The sequence below is a fragment of the Cervus elaphus genome, chromosome 18 (assembly GCF_910594005.1).
Source record: "Cervus elaphus chromosome 18, mCerEla1.1, whole genome shotgun sequence".
NCBI classification, from domain to species: Eukaryota; Metazoa; Chordata; class Mammalia; order Artiodactyla; family Cervidae; genus Cervus; species Cervus elaphus.
In genome coordinates this window covers 104,710,398-104,734,529 of record NC_057832.1, presented here as the reverse complement: position 1 = coordinate 104,734,529, position 24,132 = coordinate 104,710,398, and the positions used below count along the sequence as shown (strand labels likewise).

General features: G+C 40.7%; 1 protein-coding gene across 7 annotated transcripts in view; it reads right to left on the bottom strand.

Annotated features, from left to right (window-relative positions):
* Positions 1-24,132, bottom strand: part of CALD1 (caldesmon 1) — a 227,643-nt gene that overhangs the window by 110,609 nt on the left and 92,902 nt on the right. For 2 of the 7 annotated variants that reach the window (XM_043872933.1, XM_043872934.1), the window contains exon 3: positions 16,705-16,797. The exons of the other annotated variants lie outside the window; for them this stretch is intronic. The gene's annotated coding sequence lies outside the window, so the exon portion shown is untranslated. The remainder of the gene's footprint in view (positions 1-16,704; positions 16,798-24,132) is intronic. 7 annotated transcript variants of the gene reach the window in all.

Genomic DNA, 24,132 nt, shown 5'->3' with positions numbered 1-24,132 from the left:
GTCTTTTAATTTCTTGGCTGCAGTCACATCTGCAGTGATTTTGGAGCCCAAGAAAAGAAAATCTGTCACTGCTTCTACTTTTTCCCCTTCAATTTGCCGTGAAGCGTTGGGACTGGATGCCATAATCTTAGTTTTTTGAATGTTGAGTTTTAAGTCAGTTTCTTCACTCTCCTCTTTCACTCTCATCAAGAGGCTCTTAAGTTCCTCTGTGCTTTTGGCCATTACAATGGTATTATCTGCATATCTGAGGTTGTTGATATTTCTCCTGGCAATCTTGATTCCAGCTTGAGATTCATCCAGTCCGGCATTTCACATAATGTACTCTGCATATGTTAAATAAACAGGGTGACAATATACAGCCTTGTTGTACTATTCCCCCAATTTTGAACCATTCCATTGTTCCATGTCCAGTTCTAGCTATTGTTTCTTGACTGGCATACATGTTTCTCAGGAGGCAGGTAAGGTGGTCTGGTATTCTCATCTCTTAAAGAATTTCCGTTTGTTGTGATCCACACAAAGGCTTTAGCGAATTCAATGAAGCAGAAGGAGATGTTTTTCTGGAATTCCCTTGCTTTCTCTATGATTCAACTAATATTGGCAATTTGATTTCTGGTTCCTCTGCCTTTTCCAAACCCAGCTTGTACATCTGGAAGTTCTTGGCTTATGTACTGCTGAAGCCTAACTTGAAGGATTTTGAACATAACCTTACTAGCATGTGAAATGAGCACAATTGTTCAGTAGTTTGAATATTCTTTTGCACTGCCCTTCTTTGAGATTGGGATGAAAAGTGACCTTTTCCAGTCCTGTGGTTACTGCTGAGTTTTCCAAATTTGCTGACACATTGAGTGTAGCACTTTCACAGCATCATCTTTTAGGTTTTTAAATAGCTCACCTGGAATTCTATCACCTCTGTTAGTTTTTAAGGTTCATGTTTACATTAAGCTTCACACTTTGGTACATTCTATGGGTTTTGCCAAACACATAATATTATGTATTCACTGTTACAGTATCAGACAGAATAGTTTCAATTCAGTCATGCATTTCTGGCTCAAATTTCAATTCCTTTATGCCTTTCCTGAGGACTCCAGTTTGGTAGTGATATCTCACTCCTTGGATATCCATCATTCAATTTTGGTAATTAATAATGTACTGCCTTGCCCTGGCTTATTAGTTGTTCTAACCAGTACTTAAATATGTTACTGGTAATTTACTTTCCACATGCTTTCATTCTTAAGGCCACTTATGAATAGATACAGCCTTTTAAAAGCTCTTTTCACTCTTGGGACATAGCAGGCACTCAGGAATTATAGCTGATTTGAACTTAGATTTTTATTCTTGATTTTACCATGCTGAGAGTAAAAAATATAACTCAAGCTGAATCATCTCTATGGTTTACTGACTGATCAGTGTTTATAAAGTGAATTAAAGACCTAGGTAATAGGCTATATATGAATCTCAAAAGTTATATAAACCCTCATTTGCAGTAGTTACACAGTAGATCTGGCAGTGTTTTCTTTCTGACGATAGAAAATGAACTTTTGTCCTTTTAAAAAAATCAATTTATCAACCTGCTTTACTCTTTTCTCAACTAAATAGTTCATTTGGGACTCAAAAACCAAATAAACACATGGATTCTAACATACAGTTTGGACTTAACTTTAGCTCAATCTTCACCATTTTGCTCCAAAAATCGATGCTACTTTAAAAAAAAATGCAATCTCCAAGACACATGTGTGAAGACCAGGAACACAGAAATAAAAACGAATGGGATCAAACTGAGGAACTCTGCCTCCTTAAGTTGTTTCTTTTCTCTCATCAGTGGAATACAGAACCCAAGGCCCTGCTAAGAGTAGATTAACATGTTATAACCTGTTTCTTCTTTCCTCCTCTGCTCAGTCTTTCATTATTACTTTTTTCTCTATTCATAATTTCTCCACTTGCAAAACAGGAGAACAGAAGTCTTAATGTTACCAAAATCAATGTCTTCATGGCCTCCTTTCCACCTTAGGAGGAGTGGACACTGGGCGTTTTAGATTTTTGAAGGGATGGTGTTTATCTATACTGGCCTTCACACTGGGGAAGACCACACACTTCGGAATTTTATGTCTCATCCCCAAGCGTTACTACCCATTTGGAGTACTTTAAGTTGTTCACAATCCCGTGGCATTTCACTGTTGGATCTTCCCAAGTAAGAAAAGTGGATTCACCTCCATTTAAAGAAAGAAGACTGAGATAAATAGGACTGTGGCATCAGCTCCTGCATCACAGCCCGTCAGTGGAAAACCGGGACTGGTATTTAGACTAATCTCTAAACCAAGCTGAAAAGTTTTCTTGTAAGAGAGAAAGAATTAAAATTTTGGAATACTATTCCTTTGGTACCCTTTTCAAGAGTTTGAAATACTCTTTCACAGCAAACTCCAGGATAATTAGACCAAAAGACACAGGACAGAACATATCAAATCAGCAAAGGCATATGGTCACTGTTGCTCTCTTGGCCCAGAAAGAAGAGAAAAGCATCAAAAGTCATGGGAGTGAATGCTACGGCAAAGACAGAAATTCTCCACCAATCTATGCCCAGGTGAGAAAAAAATGCATAGCTATAATTTAAAAATTCCTAAATGTGCTTTCTAAATGCATACCTGATCCCAGAGGCTAATTCTGATGTCACATCAGGATAGGATCCTTGTCCCAGTGGACCTATCCTACAATGGGTAGGGCTACTGAGAAAATGTGAACCCAATTACTGGAAATAGCCAGGAAGAGGTGAAATGGCCATCTGTTTAGGGTAGTAGTGGAAAGCTATTTTTTGAGATTCTAAGGCTGTATTGCTCAATATAGTTGTCACTAGTCATAGGAGGTGATTTAAATTAATCAAAATTAAGTAAAATTAGAAATTCAGTGCCTCTGTCTCACCAGCCCCGTTTCAAGTGCTCTGTGGCCACATGTGTCTAGGGGCTACATGTGTCTTCCATGTAAGACAGTGCAGAGAACATTCCATCATCACAGAAAGTTCTATTGGACAGCCTGCTGTAAGGCCTTCCAACTCCTAATATGAAGTGACTTTACCATGGGGTTATACAGTTCAGAGATGTGGTCTCTGTCTTCAAAGACCTTATATCTCCTAGAGTAAATGGAATGGAAATGAGGGGTGTGGTATGGGCCAGCCTCTCAAAGCAGGGATGTGCTCGTTTAATCCTCTCATTAGTAACTTCTTTGTTGACCTATGGGAGATCTTTCAGATCTGCAGTCTTGCTGTTCTGAGCACACTTGCAACTGAGAAAGTGAAATGACTGCTCAGTGAATGCGAGAGAAGCTGAGACACTGTCTGAAGAGAGCTCACACTTTGAATTGCTTAACAAGACCCAAGAGTGGCTTACGTGGAACAACAGGTCAGAGGCCATAGGACTTCACCAATTATAAACACGGTACGGAAGTCATCATATTTTACATAACAGTAGTTTTACTTGTGCATGACTCTCTGGCCTTTCCAGTCTACTCAGCTATAAAAATATCAGCAATCCATGAGTCTGCTCTTCATGATTGGTTTCTCATCTAACATTTCCAATTTAGTGATCAACAACAAGATCCAGAGCCTTAGCCGGGTATCCTGCTAGTACAAGACATTAGTAAGGTGACAGAGTTTAGATGTGCTCAGTTGTGTCTGACTCTTTGTGATACTATAGACTGTAGCCCTTGGAAGAAAAGCTATGACAAACCTAGACAGCATAGGAAAAAGCAGAGACATTGCCAACAAAGGTTTGTATAGTCAAAGCTATGGTTTTTCCAGTAGTCATGTATGGATGTGAGAGTTGAACCAAAAAGAAGGCTGAGTGCTGAAGAATTGATGCTTTTGAGCTGTGGTGTTGGAGAAGACTCTCAAGAGTCCCTTGGACTACAAGGAGATCAAATCAGTCCATCCTAAAGGAAATCAGTCCTGAATATTCATTGGAAGGACTGAGAATGAAGCTGAAGCTCCAATACTTTAGCCACATGATGCAAAGAACTGACTCACTGGAAAAGATCCTGATGCTGGGAAAGATTAAAGGGAGGAGGAGAAGGGGACAACAGAGGATAAAATGCTTGAATGGCATCACCTACTCAATGGACATGAGTTTGAGTAAGCTCCAGGAGATGGTGAAGGACAGGATGCCTGGTGTGCCGCAGTACATAGGGTCACAAAGAGTTGGACATGACTGAGTGACTTAACAATAACAAGACTGTAGCTCAACAGGCTCCTCTGTCCATGGGATTTTCCCAGAAAGAATATGGGAGTGGGTTGCCATTTCTTCCTCTAGGGGATCTTTCCAACCCAGAGATTGAATCCTTGTCTCTCACATCACAAGCGGATTCTTTACCGCTGAGCCCATGGGGAAGCCCATGGCAGGGCTTCCATTTACACTGTAAATGTAATTTTACACATTGTAAATGTGTAAATGTAATGTAAATTTACACAGCACTGCAAATCCATTTACACTGCTGGGAACAATTCAACAGTATGCCCTAGTGATACTTAGGACTGGTGACATTTTTGTACATGAAGGACATGCTATTACAATCAGGGGATTAATTATTCCTTAGTAAATTATTCAACATCTATTCATCATGATCATCAAATGCACTTAATGTGTTTTAGAATTTTGAAGCAAGTTAGAGACTATATTCTAGGAGTTTGTAATATAAGATGATAAGCTTTGAAACCAAACTGAGGGACATTATCCATTATGTCCCTCGAACGTAATAGATACACAATTTAAGATATAAACCTAAACATGTAAATTAACATATAAATCTAAACATATAAATGAACAAAGTTAAATAATAAATTGAAAAGTGCCTAGACTGCTTCCTCCTTCCTTTCTCATGAATCATTTAGATGGTAGTTTCACCCATTTGTTAGCTTGGGAATTTCTGGACTTTCCTTCAAATAAAGAATGGCTCGGAGTGCAAGCCCGCTTCTGACAAGCAGAGATGACAGGATTTCTGAATCTTGTATTCACTGACATGAGTGTTTACTGATACCTGTATTATTGGAGCTTGCATTTTAATTACTGAATACATATCTGTCTTCCCTAGAAGGCTGTATGGAGAAGAAAATGGCAACCCACTCCAGTATTCTTGCCTGGAGAATCCCTTGGGCAGAGGAGCCAGGCAGGCTATAACTCACAGGGTTGCAAAGAGTCGTACATGACTGAGCGACTAACACACAGAAGGCTGTGATCTCCTAGTGATTATCACTCATTTTTGTCAACCCTCAAAGTTTTTAACTATTTTTTTTTTCTTAGAGTCAGCACTAAGTTTACACTTGTTGAATTAAAGTGGGTTCCGGGGCATTGCTTATTTTTGGATTTAATTGGTAAACAGAGGAACTTGGCTAAGACATGATCAAAAGGTCTTGCCTCCAGTTGAACTCTTAGTAACCTTGGGGATGGTGGTTCACTATGAAGCTCTATCTTATTTTGTAGTTGTGGTTGTTTTCTTCTAGTGGAAAAGAAACTTGTCTTAGAAAGACAATCTGGTTTCTGGAAAGAAGGGTATTAGGCCTTTGTAACTGAGGGAATTTCTGGGATGTTCAAAGGAAAAGGAGAAAGAAGAGATAACAATGAATAAGAAGAGAATCAGGGTTGAACACATCAAATTTCCAAGGCCTTTGGAGATGCCTTGCCACTCCTCCATCATAATTAGAAAACACTGACATTCAGAGCTGATTTAAATGCTTCCATCAGTCTAAAAAAAAAGTGTTGCCTGATTTTACTCTGTGACTATGCTTGGTAATTAGAAACATACGGCACTGTTCTGGATGTTTTCTCGGGAACCCACCCTCCCAGGCTTGGTTTCACTACCCATTGGCTACAGGACCTTTATCTTTTCTCACCATCTCTCTTAGGAGCTCCTACCCAGGTCACAGGAAGAGTGTGAGGTTGCCATGGGCATTCCTGGAAAACCTGGAGACCTCCGGCGCCACTTCAGACTCTAAAATACACGGAAGAAACTCATTTTGCCTGCCTGTTCCCTTACTGAAGCTCTATAAATCTGTATTGCATTTGGAAGGCAGTAGTTCAACTATGGCAAGATAAGCATTCAAACCAGAAGAATAAAAAGAAGGATCGTTGCAATGACCAGCATGAAATAACATCCTTATTTGTTTCTGAAAACAAGAAAGCAATTTCAACAGTGTCTTCTAGAGTACCTCACACTCTTGCTGGGAAATCTGTACTTCGCAAAATGTGGATCAGAATATGATCTAAGAAGCAGCAGCAGGAGCAGTTTTTTACTTCTGACAAAATTCACAAAGAAAATGGAAAAATACTTGTAATCAAGGGCTTCAACTCAGCAGTCACCTAACTTGTCAAATTAAAACATGTGGCAACCACCTGCCAAGCATCTTGAAACAACGATAACGTCTTGTTTTTCTACCTGACCTGTAATCTCTTCGGAACACATTTGCATTTTCCAAATTTTCACACTCAAACAATGCTGTCCACACCATGTATAAAGATGACTAAGCAACTCTGTATTAAGTAACCAAAGCGAGTCCTGCCAGTTTCAGAATAATTAAGTTTCTGCAGTCTAATATAAACAGTTCCAAGAACTACATGCGGCCTACCAAAAGTATATATTACAAGTAGTCAACACTGAAGCCAGCTGGCAGACAGATCAACCTATTAAAGTAGAATTGTTCAGAATTCAGAGTATTATTTTTCTTTCCTCCCATTATTTTTTCGGCATCCAACTTTGTTTCTTTGGGAACGTTTTCAAGTATACAAAGTAAGAAAGTGTTGTGGAATTGCAACTCCTGTAAACGAATGAGTATTTCTCTTGAGATTCTTTAGAACTCACAAGTAAGTTCCATCTCAATCCTGTCTACACAGACAGTAACAGTAAAACAGAGCAAGTGAATCCACTTTGTCCCCACTCAGCTAAAGTGTTGGTACTTTGCTTGGCCACCAGAAAAGTAAACAGTGACCCAGACAAGTAAATGAGCACACAAAGCCACATGCCCATCAGACAACTGAAACAGCTTTCTGACTGTAGATCTTTGTACTGTCTCTACCAGGGAGCTTGCTGGATCAACAATTATTACAAACAAGGCTAATGTCATAGGTTTAATCCTACCAGGAATGAGTTAACTATTTGAGAGGGAAAAAAAGCCCTAAACTGTTGCCATGTGCTTTGACATTAATCTTGGCCAGCTACATTGCAGATGTCGCTGACAATTTTCAGTTGAGAGAACGTAGAGATGATTAGACCAACCCACCCCGCCATGACCTTCAGGAGAGAGTATGCTCAAATGAATGGGAGTGTGTCATCACACAAAAGGCTTCTCTACATTCAACTGAATTTTAAGTCCTAATGTCTTCTTCACTATGTTTAAATTCATGTATATTCAAGAGATGCTGAAACTGAAGCTCCAATACTTTGGCCACCTGATGTGAAGAGCCGACTCATTGCAAAAGACCCTGATGCTGGGAAAGCTTGAGGGCAGGAGGAGAAGGGGACGACAGAGGAGGAGATGATTGGAGGGCATCATGGACTCAGTGGGCATGAGTCTGAGTAAACTCTGGGAGATAGCGAAGAAGAGGGAAGCCTGGTGTGCTGCAGTGCATGGGGTTGCAAAGAGTTGGACACGACTGAGTGACTGAAGAACAACGACAGCATATTCAAGACTGGCAAAGGCTCTACATCCATCATTACAAACAAAACTTCAAAAACAACATTCAACAAATATTGTGAATTACCATTTGCTACCTTGCTGGGTGTGCCAAAGAGGTTGTGAATGCAACTACTCTGCCCTCATTGTGCTTATAGTCTGATGGTGGAGACAGGCAATAAATCAATAAAATATAAACTGGGACGGGGTTAGGAAAGGAAAATCTAAGCTGCTATGAGAGAGAACTACAGGAATGACTCATGGTTTTCTTTGTTTGTTTGTTTGTTTTTCTTTTTAATATATTTTTTTGCAAACTTTTAATTTTGTATTGGGAAATAGCCAATTAGCAATGTTATGATAGTTTCAGGTGGACAGTGAAGGGACTCAGCCATACATATACATGTATCCATTCTCCCCCAAAGTCCCCTCCTATCCAAGCTGCTACTTAACATTAAGCAGAGTTCTAACTCAAGGTTTCCTTTGGGTTAAAATAAGATTTAAGAAGTAATAGCTTTTTCAAAAAAGAATAATGTTACTACACTACAGACAAGCATTGGTAAAGGGAACATAAATGTATGAGACTGAGGTTTGTATTTATTAAATATATATCAACATCTAGATTGTGCCAGGCACTTGCTCTTCTAGGTGTTGATAAATCGAATTTGTCTCTACTTTTCTGTCCTAAAAAAGTGAGTGAAGAGTAAAGTAGCTAGTTAGATTTGCAGGGTGGTGAACTATTCTCACCCTTTCTTTCCAACTTCAGATCCTATGTAAGTAATGTAAATATAATGACCCATCAAAAACTATGATCTGCCAGAACTGATACAGACATAGGGAATCCACTTAAGATATTAATTTCACATGGCTAGAGTGGAGGGCATCTTTCTAGAAACCACCCAACTCAGTGACCTTCCAACAACAAAAGCATGTTTCTCACTCACCACTGGGCAGAAATTTGTTGATTTGAATGTAGCTGGTTCACTTCGTTTTTTCAAATTTTGGTTCATGATTCCAAGAAATGAACAACCCATAATAAATTTACTCCAGTGGCAGAACATCTCATGACCAGCTTTCCTACTTTGAATACCACAAGCAGACCTTTAATTTGTTGACACACAGCCCCTGGACATTCATGAAAACAAGATGTTCTCTTGCTGCTTTTTAAGTTAAACAGATTTAAGTCAGGGTCTCAGCTGAATTTCAAAAACAGATGTTCCGTAGCAGAAGGGCTGAACTGACCCCAGCAAAGAGAGGCCATTTCACTTGAACTTGAATATTCTTTTGTTAGTAGGACAAGTGATCAAGTCCTGGAACTGAAAACAGGAGCAACCCAGGGTTTACTACTGTCTCCATTCAATGACTGCCCTGTGGGTCTGGGAAGACTGGCATCCAGGAATCTTGGTTTGGGGAATAAGCTGAAGCTTGGGAGGTTTAGGTGCCTGGGTTATGAAGGGGTTAGTGAGGAGGGATGGTCTTTCCCCCAGGCCCCACCCCCCTGCCGGCAAAGCCACCATCCTGTTTCCCTGTCCACCTTGGGGGCCCTGCATGTAATGACTCCACTGTACCCACCACCTCTCCTGACCCCACAGTCAGGCCACTTCCTTAGTCCTGCAACAATCCAGCTAGTATTTTTGCCTCTGGGCCTTTGTCCCTATTTCCTCTCTTTTATAACCTGCAGTGCCCTCCATTCCTTCTGCAAATCCCATATATTTTTCTACAGTGTAGCTCAGTCTTCTCTTTATTCCAGAAGCATCCTGTCTTTCAACTCTGTAGCATTGTTAGCACTGTTCTTTTTGATGGTCAATACTATACAGCTTTGTTACTCAAATGTGTTATAACCTCTGTTTCTCTGAGCAAATGTGAAGCTGCTCAATATCAGGGCCTGCATCTCCTTTGGTATCCCCTCGCAGTGCTGGGTGTTTTGCTCTGCCTTTATAGATACGTGAGAATGGTTGCTGAACTGAACTTACTGAAAAAACTTCTGGCCTAGAAATCCAAGTTCCAAAAATTCCACACGTCTGGCCGTTAATACCCTTTACGCTTTCTGGGCACCTTATAGAACTGTACTTGTTGGCTTCCTTGTGGTCAACTTTGGCCAAATGACTAGTTCTGGCCAATGACTTGTGAGAGGAAGTATTCCGTCACTTCTGGGACAGACCATTTACTTGTTGATATGAGATCCTTCAGAGTATTTTTTCTCTCTGCCCTGGGGTCCCCAAGTAAGGATGGCAATGATGTGGACGAGAGACCCCTGCCTATCCAGGGTTAGAGAGAAAGCATGAGTGAGCAACCTTTGTGTTGAAGTCACTAAGATTTTGAGTGGTCCCTAACCCCAGCATAACCTAGCTGCCATGACTGACATAGCCATGGTTAAGCTAGTCCATAACAAAAATGATCTTGTGATATTAGGCACTGCTTCATGAAGGTATTTATTCAACTTACTGATTTTCTGTTTCTGTTCTATGGCTTCTAACATAGAAATAGGAATGGGTAAGCTAATCAGGTAGGGTTTAAGGGAGTGGAAATGGCTTATTGGCCCCATCTGCCTACTCCAATGAGTCATAAAACTACTGCTAACTGCAGCAGTGCTCATGTGTTATGTGTTCATTTACTTACACCAGGAATGACAAACTCAAATGCTTTTAAGGACCCAAAAGGTAAATACTTGGGGAGTGGTGGCCTGTGGGGAAATGGAGAATGCATGCATCCCTAAAAAAATTCAAAATCAAAATTTCAAGAAAACCATGCTGGGCAAAGGAAGCCCACTTTCAGGTCAGTGTGGACCTCAGGTTGCTTGTTGGTAATCCCTAATATATACAATCATTCCTTAATGGCTCTCATGTGCCAGGCTAGGCACTGTGAGGAGTTAAAGGGTGAACTTATGTGAATTCATCTATTAGCCTACACTCTAGATGGAGAAGTTTATTTATTTAGTCAATGGTTATATAGCATGTGCTATGTACCCAGTACAGTTCTAAGAACTTTATAAATATCAGTTTAAATCTTTATAACAATCTTTATTGAGTCCATTTTACAGATAGAAAGACTAAGGCTCAGAGAAGGTGTGTCATTTGCCCAAGGTCACAGAATTAGCAAATATTAGAGCCAGGATTTACATCCAGGCAGCCTAGCCCTTAGAGTCTGTGCTTTGTGAGACTATGCTACTTCTTACAAGATGTAATACAAGGTAGCTTATGGCAATAACCTCACTGATGAAAAGACCATGTAATTGCCTAAAGGATCCATGCTTGGCTACAAACAACCCTGTCTAGAATTTGTTTCCTGTTGGAAGGATTTGGCTTGCTTGATATTAGGGAGAGTCCATATTTGATGTTTATTAATGAAATGAAAATGAATCTTGTTGATGTTCATTTGGGCTTTGGCAAACTAATTTATTTTTTCATTTAAATGGGGTTCACTTTAGAAAGTAAGCTGAATTCATCCTAAAGTCTTTAAAAAATAAAACACACTTTGACTATTTCTTTTCGTTTTTTCATTGAATTAATTTCAGACAAGAAGCAAAATCATCTAAGATTATCTGTTAGTGTCTGTCTTAAGACAGACTCAGATTTTGTAGGACCTGAAAATTATTTAGGAGTCCTTTAAGAAAGCAAATACAATGTTAAATGTAAAAACTTAGGCAGGGGTGTGACAGACATCTGTTCAAATGAGGGGCTTTGTGGCTTAAGCACCACTGGTTTCACAGTGAATCACTTTGGGTCTGTCACCTTTGATTCTTTGAGCATTCCAATAAAAAAGTCACAAACCCTTACTTGGTCTTAATTTCCAATTATTTTGATTCTACAGTTATGTCTCCCCCTAACTAATTAATGTCCCCCTAATTAATAATAATTAATTATTATTAATTATTAAATTCTTCTTGAAAACAGAATTTAGGAAACAAATGAGGCAGGGGACAATTAAGCTTCATTCTTCAAAGCAATTTTCAGAAAAGTAGAATCAGAGATACAGCAGTGGTCTGCAGTGTTTTGCCTATAAACCACATAATTAAGAATGATAGGTAGATGAGACAGCAGAGATATACAAAATATTATGACTCTTTGTTAAGATAAGGCCAATAAAAAATAAATAAAAGAATCAGAAATCACAATTTATGTCAATGAGTATATTATTGGAGTCACTAGATTTTCCACTGCATTCAGTAAAAAAAGTCCATTTTATAGGAAGAATGAAGGAACACTAGAATTGTTAACGTAGCCCAGACCCAATATAGCACTGGCTAGAGAAGTTCCAATTCAGTATATAGCTGTAGAGTGAATAAATTAATGAGTGACTGAATATGTATGTTTGAAGAGCAAGAAAAGGACAGATGGTGCTAATAGTGGTCACAAGCCTCCCCCACCAACCCTGACTTAAAACTGCATCTTTTATTTCTAATCCATTAGCCAGCAAGCTGGGGGAGGCAGTAGATATGTCCCCATAGTCCCTCATGATAACAAATGTCTTTATGTTTATACATCTTGAGAGTCTGTGATGGGATCAGATTCACAGTCATGGGTATAATATACTTATGGGAGGAATCTTTTGAAGAACTTGAAGAAAATGCTTTTAGACGAGCGCCTTCCTTCAGGCCTGCCATATGTTTGTATTCACTCCCTCTCTGCATTCTCTGAATATGATAAACACACTTCTCTCCAAACTCAGGATGCCCCATTCCACGGTATGTCATTCTTGGTCATTAAATAACAGGACTTGATATTAATGTTGGCTGCCTCCATCCCTCTTTAACAAAGTGTTTTCAGCCAAAGATATTAAACTAGTCAACCTCTCTTTTCCCCTGTCAGAGAAACAGCCAGCCTCCTGAAATCACAGCTCATTTATACCACGTTGGCGTGAATATTCAGACTCCATTTGTCTCCAGCTCTTAAAGACTGGTGTTAGAGTGAATGATAGACATTTTGTTTTGAATTAGCAAAAAGGAGGAGGGAAAAAAAAAAAAAAACCCAAGTAATAAGTTTGGCCTTAAAATATCTGTTTCAGGGAATGCAGCTCCGCTTTTTCCTCCAGTAAAAGTCGATTGAAAAAAAAAATCTAGATTTAATTTGGCATTAAGTTGGACCTGATACAGAAAATAGTAGGAAGGAAAATGTCTCAGTCTTCCCCTGCCCCCCCGCCCAGATTGAGCCTTTAAGCCCTACTGGAGGACTGTTCTGTGGGCTAGTACAAGATGTTTGCAGCTTTGTTTTATTGAACATCCCAAAGCAAACTTTGGAAGTAGTTGAGTCTGTGTCCTTGAACTGAACAAATCCCATCACAGTTGGAACCTCAGACTTCTGATAGTTTTGTTTGAAAGCTAAATAGCAGGATCATTCTTCTTCTTCTTCTTCTTTTTTTTTTCTCTTTACGGCATACTCACTCATGTTTTTTGGAACAGAAGTCTGGAAAGGAGTTCTAGGCAAGAACTCCTGGCAACATTGTTTTTCTCCCTGCTATCTGTGCCTTGATCTTGGTTTGCCCACCCTGACAAAACCTCTTTCCATCAACAGCCATGCTGGGTAGGAATGTGTGCTTAATGGAGGTGCCTCCTAAGGCCAGGTGCAATTCCCTGGCCAAGGAAACACCATCACTTGGCCTAAGTTACAAAATCTGCACATGGTGATGCTGGAATGTCCTGTTACCTTCCTTATCATGAAAGTTTCAAGAACTGGGAAGACCTGAGAACCCATGCTCCTTGAGTCCTCTTGATTCCTAAGCAAACTTGGGTGTTGTTCTACAGCCACTACCAGAAATCTATAGAAAACAATTTTAGTGCAAGAGTGATCCCTTCAGATTCTGCTGTAACAAGTATAGACACACTTGAACTAAACAGGAGGCTGAATACTGTGTCAAGAGTGTCCAGAGAGGCTTGTTCTGCAAAACTCAAGAGAAGATAAAGGGAAAAAACCCTCTCTTTCTATACCATCTAGAGCTTCAACTGACTCCATAAATACTCGCCCACAGAGGTTATAAAAACTCCCATTTATGCTGTTCTAAAACAAGGCAAAGCCTGCTGGGTGCTTACAACTCAAAGCACTTCTTATACATGCTCATAGGAAAATTATCTTTCTCTTCATATCCTATAGCTAACTGAAGTGAATGAAATGCAGTCTGGAGGCACCTCTGCTGGCCACTGGCCACCATTCATTTGGAACACCCCACCTAGGCCATTCATGGATTGCAGAGCTATTTTCTCTTGACTTCAGAATTTCTCCCTGCTCATTTTATACAAATAGCAATTTATGTAAAATCCACTGACACAGGTGCCATTAGCACTTTAGGTCACTGAGTGAAAAATGGCATCTTTTTCCTGGCAACTTGAAGAATACCAAGAGGAAAGTACGGAAGTGGGGGGTACTTGAAGAAATCTGGTATCTCAAAGTTTATTTTTAAGAAATAGAAGGGGGTATGCAGAGAAGGAGGAAATTTACAAGCCTCTGACAGGCTCTCCTGCTAATAATCAGACAATCCAAAGAAAGATCATGGGTTTCTGCTAGAGAGAGAGAACCAATGGAGAAATGGAGGCCGGGTGTGGCGCAGCGGGGCGGGGGGTGTTGGTGCATGGAGAAGCAAGGAAAAGAAATGACAGTTTAGAAAATAACAGAGAAATGAATGAATAGTTTTCCTCCTTTTGTTTGTACCACACTAAGCAGGAGAAAAGTGGGAAATTCAGGGCTGGGGTGAAGATGGCCCAATTAGAAATTGCTTTTGATGGTGAGACCCAGAGAGGAGAAGCTTGCTATGGCCACCATGACTCAGGGCCTGGTCCATTCATGAGTCATTAGCCCCCATTCTGTCCTGTGCATGAAACAGGAAAATATCACCAAAACCTCCTTGAAGGCATAGGAAGTGTGGGGAGACCAATGCACTATGGAAGGGGTTCAGTGCAAAGGAGGTACATCCCCCTCAACTGAGTCCTTTGCTGACTGTCTGGACAAGACGATGCTCTGCGGCAGAGGAGTCCCAGTCACCTGACCTTCTGTCTCTTTGGACACTGAGGAGTCTAATCCTGGACCTCCCCTACTGTCCAGTCTGATCAGCTCTGATTGCGGCAGAGAACATGGTCCTAAAGGGAAGTGCTGACGTATGATAGCCCTGGGCAAGCAGCTGGGGAGTCAAACACAGGCTCGTGGGTGGAGCTGGCTGGAGAGGAGCAAGCTCGGGTAGAGAAAGCTCCCCAGGAATGGTTTGGGGCAAAGCCCTAAAGGAGAGGACAGAAGAAGTTATAAAACAGGACCAAAGGAATAAGTGAAGAGAGAAATAGATAGACATCTGCAGTTGCTAATACACATATTCTTACATTAGAAATGCCATTTAGATTTCTTCCTCCTGTTATTTACCGGGCAAACTTTCTACATGCAATTTCTAGTGGCATTGTTAAACCGCTGCTCCTCTCCCTCTGCAATCTCTCTGGGTGGCCTCATAATTCCTACGTGTAGGTTATGATTATGAAAATTTCTATCTCTAGTTATTACCTGGGCTTCAGACTTGCATAGCCCTTGTATTCTATACACACACCCTTGGTTGTCGCATAGGTCCTTAAACTCAGCAAGTCTCAGTCTAAACTCACTGTCCTTCCCTCTTGGCTCCCAAAAGAGTGTTCTCAGTATCTGGAGCAGGTCCATGTTATTTACTCTTTGAGGAGCGAGGTAAGTCTCCTGCCATCAGTTAATCATATTATTTTTTTTTCAGTCTCTGTCTCCAGCTTTGACTTATTTCCACTTTTTGGAAGTCAGGAGACGGACAGCAAGTGAGGAGAAAGCACCACTAATAATCATTATTTGGAGGTGGTCTTAAAGCAAATTAGAGGTGCAGAGACTTGTATCTTACCTCTCCATTCATTTATTCATTTAATAAGTACTATTGAATGCTCACTATTTACAAAGCCTCCTCTAGTGCTATGAAAGATGTAAAAGGCACACTTTTCAGCTTCAAAAATTATTTAATGAAACAGGGAAGTGAGAGATGTATACAAAGGACCGTAACATACTGTAGGAAAACCAAATATTCTAAGAGTGAAATAAATGCTAAGGGAGTTCAGGAGAGGAGACTCAGAGAGCTGTCCATATGCAACAAACTAAAAATCAGCATATGGGGGAAAAAATGATGGGATATTAGAGACTGAGTTGCGTCCCCACAAATTCACATGTTGAAATCTTAGCTCCGAATAACTTAGAATATAAACAAATTTGGAGATCTGGTCATTAAAGAGGTGATTAAGTTAAGATGAAATCTTTAGAGCATGCATTAGTCCGATATGACTGTGGCCCTTCTAAGAAGAGCAAGATGTTGGACAGAGAGCGCACACCAAACATGTGCGGGCAGTGGGATGCTATGTGAAGACCCAGGAAAAGAGGGCCATCTGCAAGTCAAGGGGAGAAGCCTTAGAAGAAAACAAACCTGTCAACTCCTTCACCTTGAACTTCCAGCCTTTGTAACTGTGAGAAAATAAATCTCTGCTATGTAAGCCACCCGGTCTGCGGTATTTTGCTCTGGCAGCCACAGAAAACCACTTCTCCCTACTAGTGCCAGCCTTGGAAAAACTGTGAATGAGTGAAGTTTCCTTTAGCTTCTCCATCCTCTACCTTCTGAAAGCTCCTTTTTCTGCTCCCCGGGTAGACCGTCTACTGGTAGAAGTTCTTCCAGGTGAGGAGGATTTGCTAAGAGTGAAGAGTACTTCCTCCTGAAATCATTGTTTGTTCAAAGGTGAGCTCCTTTACCCTGAAGACTGCCTTATCATCTCTCTATTCCCTCAAGTCAGCAACATTCTTGGGAAGTGAGAACTTCATTATTGATTGGGGACTGTTTTGCTTAATATACTATAGATGCAGGAAAAAAATTAAAATTAAAGCAAAAAAAAATCAGATTACAAAACAGGAAAACAATTCTTTCAAACTTGATAGATTACTTGGTAAATAAACTATGAAGGGCATAGCAGAACCCTTGGTTTCTCACAATGAATCTTTAGGTGCGAGAATTTAGACAATCAGGCAGAAAGGCTATGTAATTTATAAGATCAGAGCCTGCTCCACCAGCAAAATCACATAAACTCTACTCACAGGTAAGCAGTCAAATGTCTGCTTGTGAACCTCTGGTTGATTACCAATCCCTATGAATTCGGCTGGATGATCTTCAAGCTTTTCAATGATTACCTGGTATAAAAGGATGGAAACTCAGTGGAGTGAATTTTAGTTAATGCACAACTATTCCAAATATTTAAGATACAATTTCTTCCTCAGGTACTGATATTGGTTAGGACCATCAAAGGGAAATAAAGCACAGATATAAATAGATATTGCATTTGCAATTGATAGTTGCATTTTAAAGAAAATTAATACAATTATTACGGAGTCAGTCCCTAAATTCTTCTAAATAATGGAGGTGAGAGATGGTTTGTACAAAGCAGGGAGCACTACCAATGCCAACAATCAAAGACCAAAGGCATTAGAACATAGCCAGGGACACTGCCTTTTCTAAGTTCACCTTCAAAACCTTCTAAACCTCAGACTCTCAAAGTCTTTTTGGACCCTTTGCTTTGCCCAAAATCTTCTGCTATTGATGGTTAGGAACTTGGTTAATAGGTAAAAGAGGAGGCTCCAGAAGATTACAAATAATGATAGAATGCCCTAGTAGAGAATCTAGAGGTAACTCTCTTGTACTTGAAACACAGCAACAAATATTAAATATTAGACCAAAGAAATAATGAACTGCAGCCGCAAATCACCATCGCATCCCTAACCTGCCCTAGAATGATGCAACAAAGATGCTATGAGTATGAGTGTGGGAAGTGCAGCTCTGGGTTTTAATGCTTGCCTTTTTTGCTAGAATAATGGGGCCCACATGGACCTTAAGAACACACCTTGCTTTCCCCCACCCCATTCTTTGCTTTTTTTTCATTGGAAGGAAATAGAAGTTCTTGGAGTTTAGGGGCTGGCTTGGAATCCCACTGTTGGGAATCAATCTTAGATTCCTAGATTCTCATTTCAGATTTCACAGGTAAAAAGCAAACCAAACAAAAACCTGCCTAGCATGGTATTGATGGTTTGTATCCATCTCAGGAAGGCTGGTTTGCAAAGTAGGGATGGGGAACCCTGAGGGGCTTGTAAATTATTCAGCAGGGCCAGGTGTTATTTCTTATTCTGTTTCTTTATTTGTGAGCAGACATTCAGGCTATCTTCAGCTCTCCTCCTTGAACCTCTACCATCTCCTCCTATTTGACCAAAATGCACACTTCAACTGTTGTATTGTTGTACATCTATAGCACCTTGCTCATTATTCTGGGGATGTGGGTGTTGATCTTAGGAGCCTAATATCTAGTTGGAGTGATAAAAGATATAACTATCCTTCTAGGTTACAATGCCAGAAAGTGATAAGAGCTCCAAATCCCATTTAAATTCCTTTTCTCCTACTGTGGGCCTCATTTTGGAGGTCTTTCTTATAAAACTGCAGAAAAGGGGGACAAGAAATTCTGTGAGACATCTGCTAGCTGGAGAAGTTGCTCAAGCCTGGTTTACAGTCAGTTCCCTACAGCTCCTAGGTTTCTGCCAGCACGCAGCAGGGCATCAAGAAATTTTGCTGAGTGAGTGAACAAAACCTATGAGTTAGAGGGGGGTGATGAGCTCCTCAAAACTGTAGGCCAGATTTTGTGTGTTAACTTTCATTCATTTCTGAAAGTAGTCTCTGCTCCCTTTCCCCCCCACCCCCCCGAATTAAGAACCACTGCCTAAATGATTAGGATAGCGCTACTACCTGTGCGTTAAGTTGCTTCAGTCATGTCTGACTCCTTGCCATCCCATGGACTGTAGCCCTCTAGGCTCTTCTGTCCATGGGATATTCCAGGCAAGAACACTGGAGTGGGTTGCCATGCCCTCTTCCAGGGGATCTTCCCTACCCAGGGATCGAACCCACGGCTCTTATGTCTCCAGCATTGGCAGTGGGGTCCTTTACCATTAGCGCCACCTGGGGAGCCCTGGCGTAGCACAAGAGGATAGTGTTTAGACGAGAACAAATCCTACGAGTAAATTTACAAACAAATAAGGATTGGGTACCTAGTCCCGATGCTGCCACATCCAGACCTGCTGCATCTGTTCCGTGGCCTTTCTTTCATCATCTCTACAATGCAGGGAAGGCATGATCCCTGACCCTCCTAACTGCAGGGCAACTTCAAGGGCCTAAGAGTTAGTTGGTGGTCTTGACCTTGGCTGTACACTACAATCACCCAAGGAGCACTGAAAAGATGACCCAACCCTGGGATCCTCCTTTGATCAAACTAACGAGGATTTGGGGGGTTAGGCCCCAGGCATATGTGTTTCTCAGCTGTCCCCAGGGAGTCTAAAGTGCTGGCAGGTTGCAAGTCACTGAGATAAAGACGCAGACTTCTTTTCCAAATCACTGAGACGTGTGCACATGTAGGGTGCAGGTGGAGAGATTCCCCTCCAGGTTCTGCTCCTCTCTATGTGCCAGGAACATATCGGAGATTTGCCAGTGAACAGACAGCCGCTGAACCTGGCTTCATGGCACTTACAGTACACTGTCCCCCTAGAATTGAGGTTCTCAGACTGGCTGCATATCAAAATCTTCTGGGAGAGCTTTTTCAAGAAAATGTGACATGGGAAATTCCAGAGAGGTGTCCAGAAACTTGCACATTATAAGAAGTTCCTTACATTCAGATGCTGATGCAGATTATAGAACCCACTCCCCATGTTGCTCTTGCTGTTGTTTAGTTGCTTAATCATGCCTGACTCTTGGCTACCCTGTGGACTGTAGCCCTCCAGGGTTTCCCAGGCAAGAATACTGGAGTGGGTTGCCATTTCCTTCTCCAGGGATCTTCCCCACCCAGGGACTGAACCCAGGTCTCCTGCAGTGGCAGGTGGATTCTTTACCACTGAGGCACCAGGGAAGTCTATCCCTTCCACATAGGCCTCTCATTCTTGACCCTCAGGCTTCATCAAAGGAACAGGAGACTAGAAGAAATCATGGAGTTACTTGCCTAATGAATGAACCAAGAGATTTAAACTTATAGGGAAAAAAAATCCTCAGTACCTTCCCCCAAACCCACTGGCAGGGTCGGTACTTGTTTGCCTAGTTTCCCTTTCCCTGGTCCCAATTCCCTCAGTATTTTTATTTTTAAAATTGGGAATGAATAAAGAAAAATATAAAGAAATCAGGGACCTGGGGAAATGTTTCTTTTTTGGTAGGAAGAGTCTATGTATATGTTAATGAACCATCTTGTTAGTGAGACAAAGATAGAAAGGCTTTTGAGAGAAATCATAAGGTGAATAGCACAGTGACTAAACACAGAGTTTGTCTTCACATATACTTTTTACTTTCAGATTGAGGACGGAAGGGCCAGAAAGTTGATGAAGCTCTCACTTGCTGTTTCAAGATCATGTCCACTACCTTGCAACTGCAGATTCTTGCCTGGGTGAACCGTTATTTGCTGGATCCCTCTACGCTTTTCATTCAGTGCCCAACATATAGAGACGGGCTGACCTGGCTCAGAGGCAGCTGCTGAAATTCTCTGCAGGCAAAGCTAAGTCTAGACCGGACATGGTAAGGAAGGGAACGACTCGAGATGAAGGAAGAGGGGCCGGAAGAGCGAGCAGGACGGCGTGAGGCAAATAAGCCCCGCTGCCTCGGTCGTCGCCTTCCCAGCCAGTGGCAAACGGCCAGGTGCTATTTATTGCTCCTTTGATTGAACTGTCTGCTCAGGCATGTGGGAAAATTGAGGTTTTATATGAAAGCATTCACTAAGGGAGAATCAAGGTGTAATAAAAAGAAAGGAGGAATTTCTTTCCTTTCAATCAGCTTTCTAGTCTTTTAAGGGGAGTGATTTTCTTAAAACCCTCAGGAAACCTCTAGGTAAAGCCATTCAGTAGCATGAGGAGCAGGACCTAGCACCTTCCTAGGTTACACAAATGGAAAAATATTGACTGTACATACTTGCAAAAAGTGGTTATGCTTCTCCTTTAAAATTCCTAACACAAGTGTTCACAGAAAGATGCCATATTCCAAAAGGATACCAAGGGGTCGGATAAAGGAGAGTATCTCAAATGATAACTTATTATAACAGAGAGTTATTGAAAAGGTTCAATTAGAGATCCTTTATAAAAAAGAATAACTTCATGGAGTCAACAAGAAGAACCGGGTTTTCATTAATTTAGATATTGCCTTATGGAGTTGAGTTAGGATCCTTTGATTTCAACATTAATATTTATTTTAAAAAATCCCCCATGACACTTTTGTAATATGCTCTGCTCTCCTCATGGAGATTCTGATAACTACTGTGTGTTAAGGGTTTTTAGTGCCAGGCCCTGTGCTAAACTCCTTTCATACATCTATCTCATTTATCACTACAACAACTAATGAGATACATGTTCTTAACCTAGGAGAAGCCCTGAGAAATTTGTTGTGTTTAACACATTGGCCTAAATTCACCCAGCTAGTAAGTAATGAAGCCAGTGTTCAAATCCGGGGCAGACCCAGCCTGACAGGTGTATGAGAAGGATACATGCCCACATTCATTTACAGACTGAGTGAGTTCTCTAAGCCAGAACTAGACACACAGTGAGGAGCAAGGACTCTGCTCTCACGGGAGTTATAATCTGGTGGAGTACAGATAGCACGCATGTTTCCAATGGTGAGCAAATAAAAGAGCCTAACGTGATAGAGCGCCACTGAATGTTGGATGGTGAGAGATGGTCTCTCTGAAGAGTAGATACCTAGGCTGAAAATATACTTTTAGTTTAAGGAGTCACTCATGTGAAGAGTGTTTCTGGAAGAGCCTTTGAGTATCCTGGTGGGAGGCAGAGGGTTTTATGAGATGACTGTGTGTTCTGTGATCATGAAACTCTTCCAAGTTGTTCAGTCCATATGGGATTCAGGCTTATCTGTCCATTAGCAGAATACACAGTGCTGAAAGATGTGCTGAACAAAAAGGGACTTACCAAAAATAAAAAGATTGTCAGAGCACCACCTTTGCCAGAAAGCATGAGGATGGCAGAGGTGCTGGTCATCTGTCTCTAACCATCAGGGAGCATGCCAGGGATACCTGTGCATCCAACGCCCAGGACAATAGACGCCCCTCTGCACTCCTGTTAACTTGGTAAACTTGAAGACAGCAGACTTCTGTGGGTTTCCATGAGCTCCTTTCAGTCTTGTGCATTGGAGAATAAGGCAGAATATTTCTTAATAATAAAAGAATGAAACACTACAGGATATAATCCTTGGAATGGGAAAGGAATGGTAAGAAGCTATTTCAGACTTAGCTGGCAGGAAGTCACATAATTTGTGGGAATGGAAATTAAAATAAAAATTTTAAAAATAGATCTATGGGTTTTAGTCAAAATGTGCCAGTAACAATAAAACATTAATAATTGTCTCTTGTGAATTGTCTCTGTTTTACATTTATAGTTGAATATGGGACCTAGGAGTATTTTGGAAGAGAAGAAATATGTGATCTCAGGGAATTTGGGTCACTTAAGTAAATACTAATGAGTGAGTTGACCTTGACCAAGTTATTTAAGTACTCTTGGCCCCTCAATTCTTTCATCTGTAACACAAAGCATTTGGAATAGATTTTTAAAGATCTCTCCAATTCAGAAGGTTTTCGTATAATTTTATGGTTTTTTAAGGGAAAAAAAAATAATGTGTATATCTCAGTATCTATGAATGACCTTGTTATGGCTGGGAATAAAACAAGTTCAATCAAGTTCAGCATCGAAGGGGGTTCCCAGAGAAAAGAATTGCTTTTCAGGGACCACCTACACCACCCCTTCTCCATTATTTCTAAAAGACGAATGTATCTTACAGTTCTGGGAGAATCTATTGAACACCTACTAAGTGCAAGGTACTTGGTATTTGTGATCTAATTAACCTTCAAAAGAAGACTGAAAATAATTGTTTTAGTATCTTATTTCAAAGTAAGAATACAGATTCAGATTCATTGTCACATAGTTAACATGTATCAGAGCTAAAATTGCAGCCCAGACTTGTTCAACTTCAAAGCTCTTTCTAGGACTGAACACTTGGAGTGGAGTGGAAAGGACAAGAGTAAATAAGAGAAAAAGAAGCAAAAAAAAAAAAGAGAATAAGAAGCAATGTTTCTGAAAAGCATAGCAGAGTTTTCTGCAGTATTATGGTGTTGCAGCCATGAAATTAAAAGACACTTACTCCTTGGAAGGAAAGTTATGACCAACCTAGATGGCATGTTAAAAAGCAGAGACATTACTTTGCCAACAAAGGTCCATCTGGTCAAGGCTATGGTTTTTCCAGTGGTCATGTATGGATGTGACAGTTGGACTGTGAGGAAAGCAGAGCACCGAAAAATTGATGCTTTTAAACTGTGGTGTTGGAGAAGACTCTTGAGAGTCCCTTGGACTGCAAGGAAATCCAACCAGTCCATCCTAAAGGAGATCAGTCCTGGGTGTTCATTGGAAGGACTGATGTTGAAGCTGAAACTCCAATACTTTGGCCACCTCATGCAAAGAGTTGACTCAATGGAAAAGACCCTGATGCTGGGAGGGATTGGGGGTAGGAGGAGAAGGGGACGACAGAGGATGAGATGGCTGGATGGCATCACCGACTCGGTGGCATGAGTTTGAGTAAACTCTGGGAGTTGGTGATGGACAGGGAGGCCTGGCGTGCTGCGATTCATGGGGTCGCAAAGAGTCGGACATGACTGAGTGACTGAACTGAATGGAACTGATGGCGCTGAGTAGGAAAAACTCAAAAGCACAAGAAGGAAGAACGACTCTGGAGCTGATGCACCTATTGCTTAATTGTGGTGGAAGTTACACAACTATCTGTATTTGTCAAAACTTATAGAACTGTACACTAAGAGGAGTAAATTTTTACCACGTATAAATTATACTTTGATTAAAAAAACACAAGCAAGAAAAAAAACGAGGAAAGGGTCTTGGGATATAGTCTCAGACCTTAGGAGAGTTCATCCATGGAGAAGGGGCAAACTACAAGTTAATGGAATTGTAGGAAATGGCAGATGGATTTCAAATTCAACTAAAGAGAATTTCCCCAATTCTGTCAAACCACAAGAAGATAGAATAACTCAGTCTGGAGGAAAGTAACATCACCTAGCACCTCAATTGGATACCCATATGGAAGAAAAGAAAATCAAATCTTGACTTCTATTTAATATCATGTATCATACGCCCCCTCCTCCAATTCTAGATTGATTATAGATCTAAATGTGAAAACTTACACATTAAAGCTCTCAGAAAAAAAGAAGATACCTCCATGATCTTGGGACAGGCAAAGATTTTGTAAATAGGGTATATAAAAGAATAAAATTGATAAACTGTACTGCATCAAAATTAAGAACCATAAAGAGAGTGAAAGGCAAACCACAGATTAAGAAAATATATGTTAGCAAAACCTACATCTCATCTGACAAAGGACTTGTACTTAAATATACAAAGAATTTCCACAAATCAATAAAAAATATGACTCTATAAAAAATAAGTAAAGAC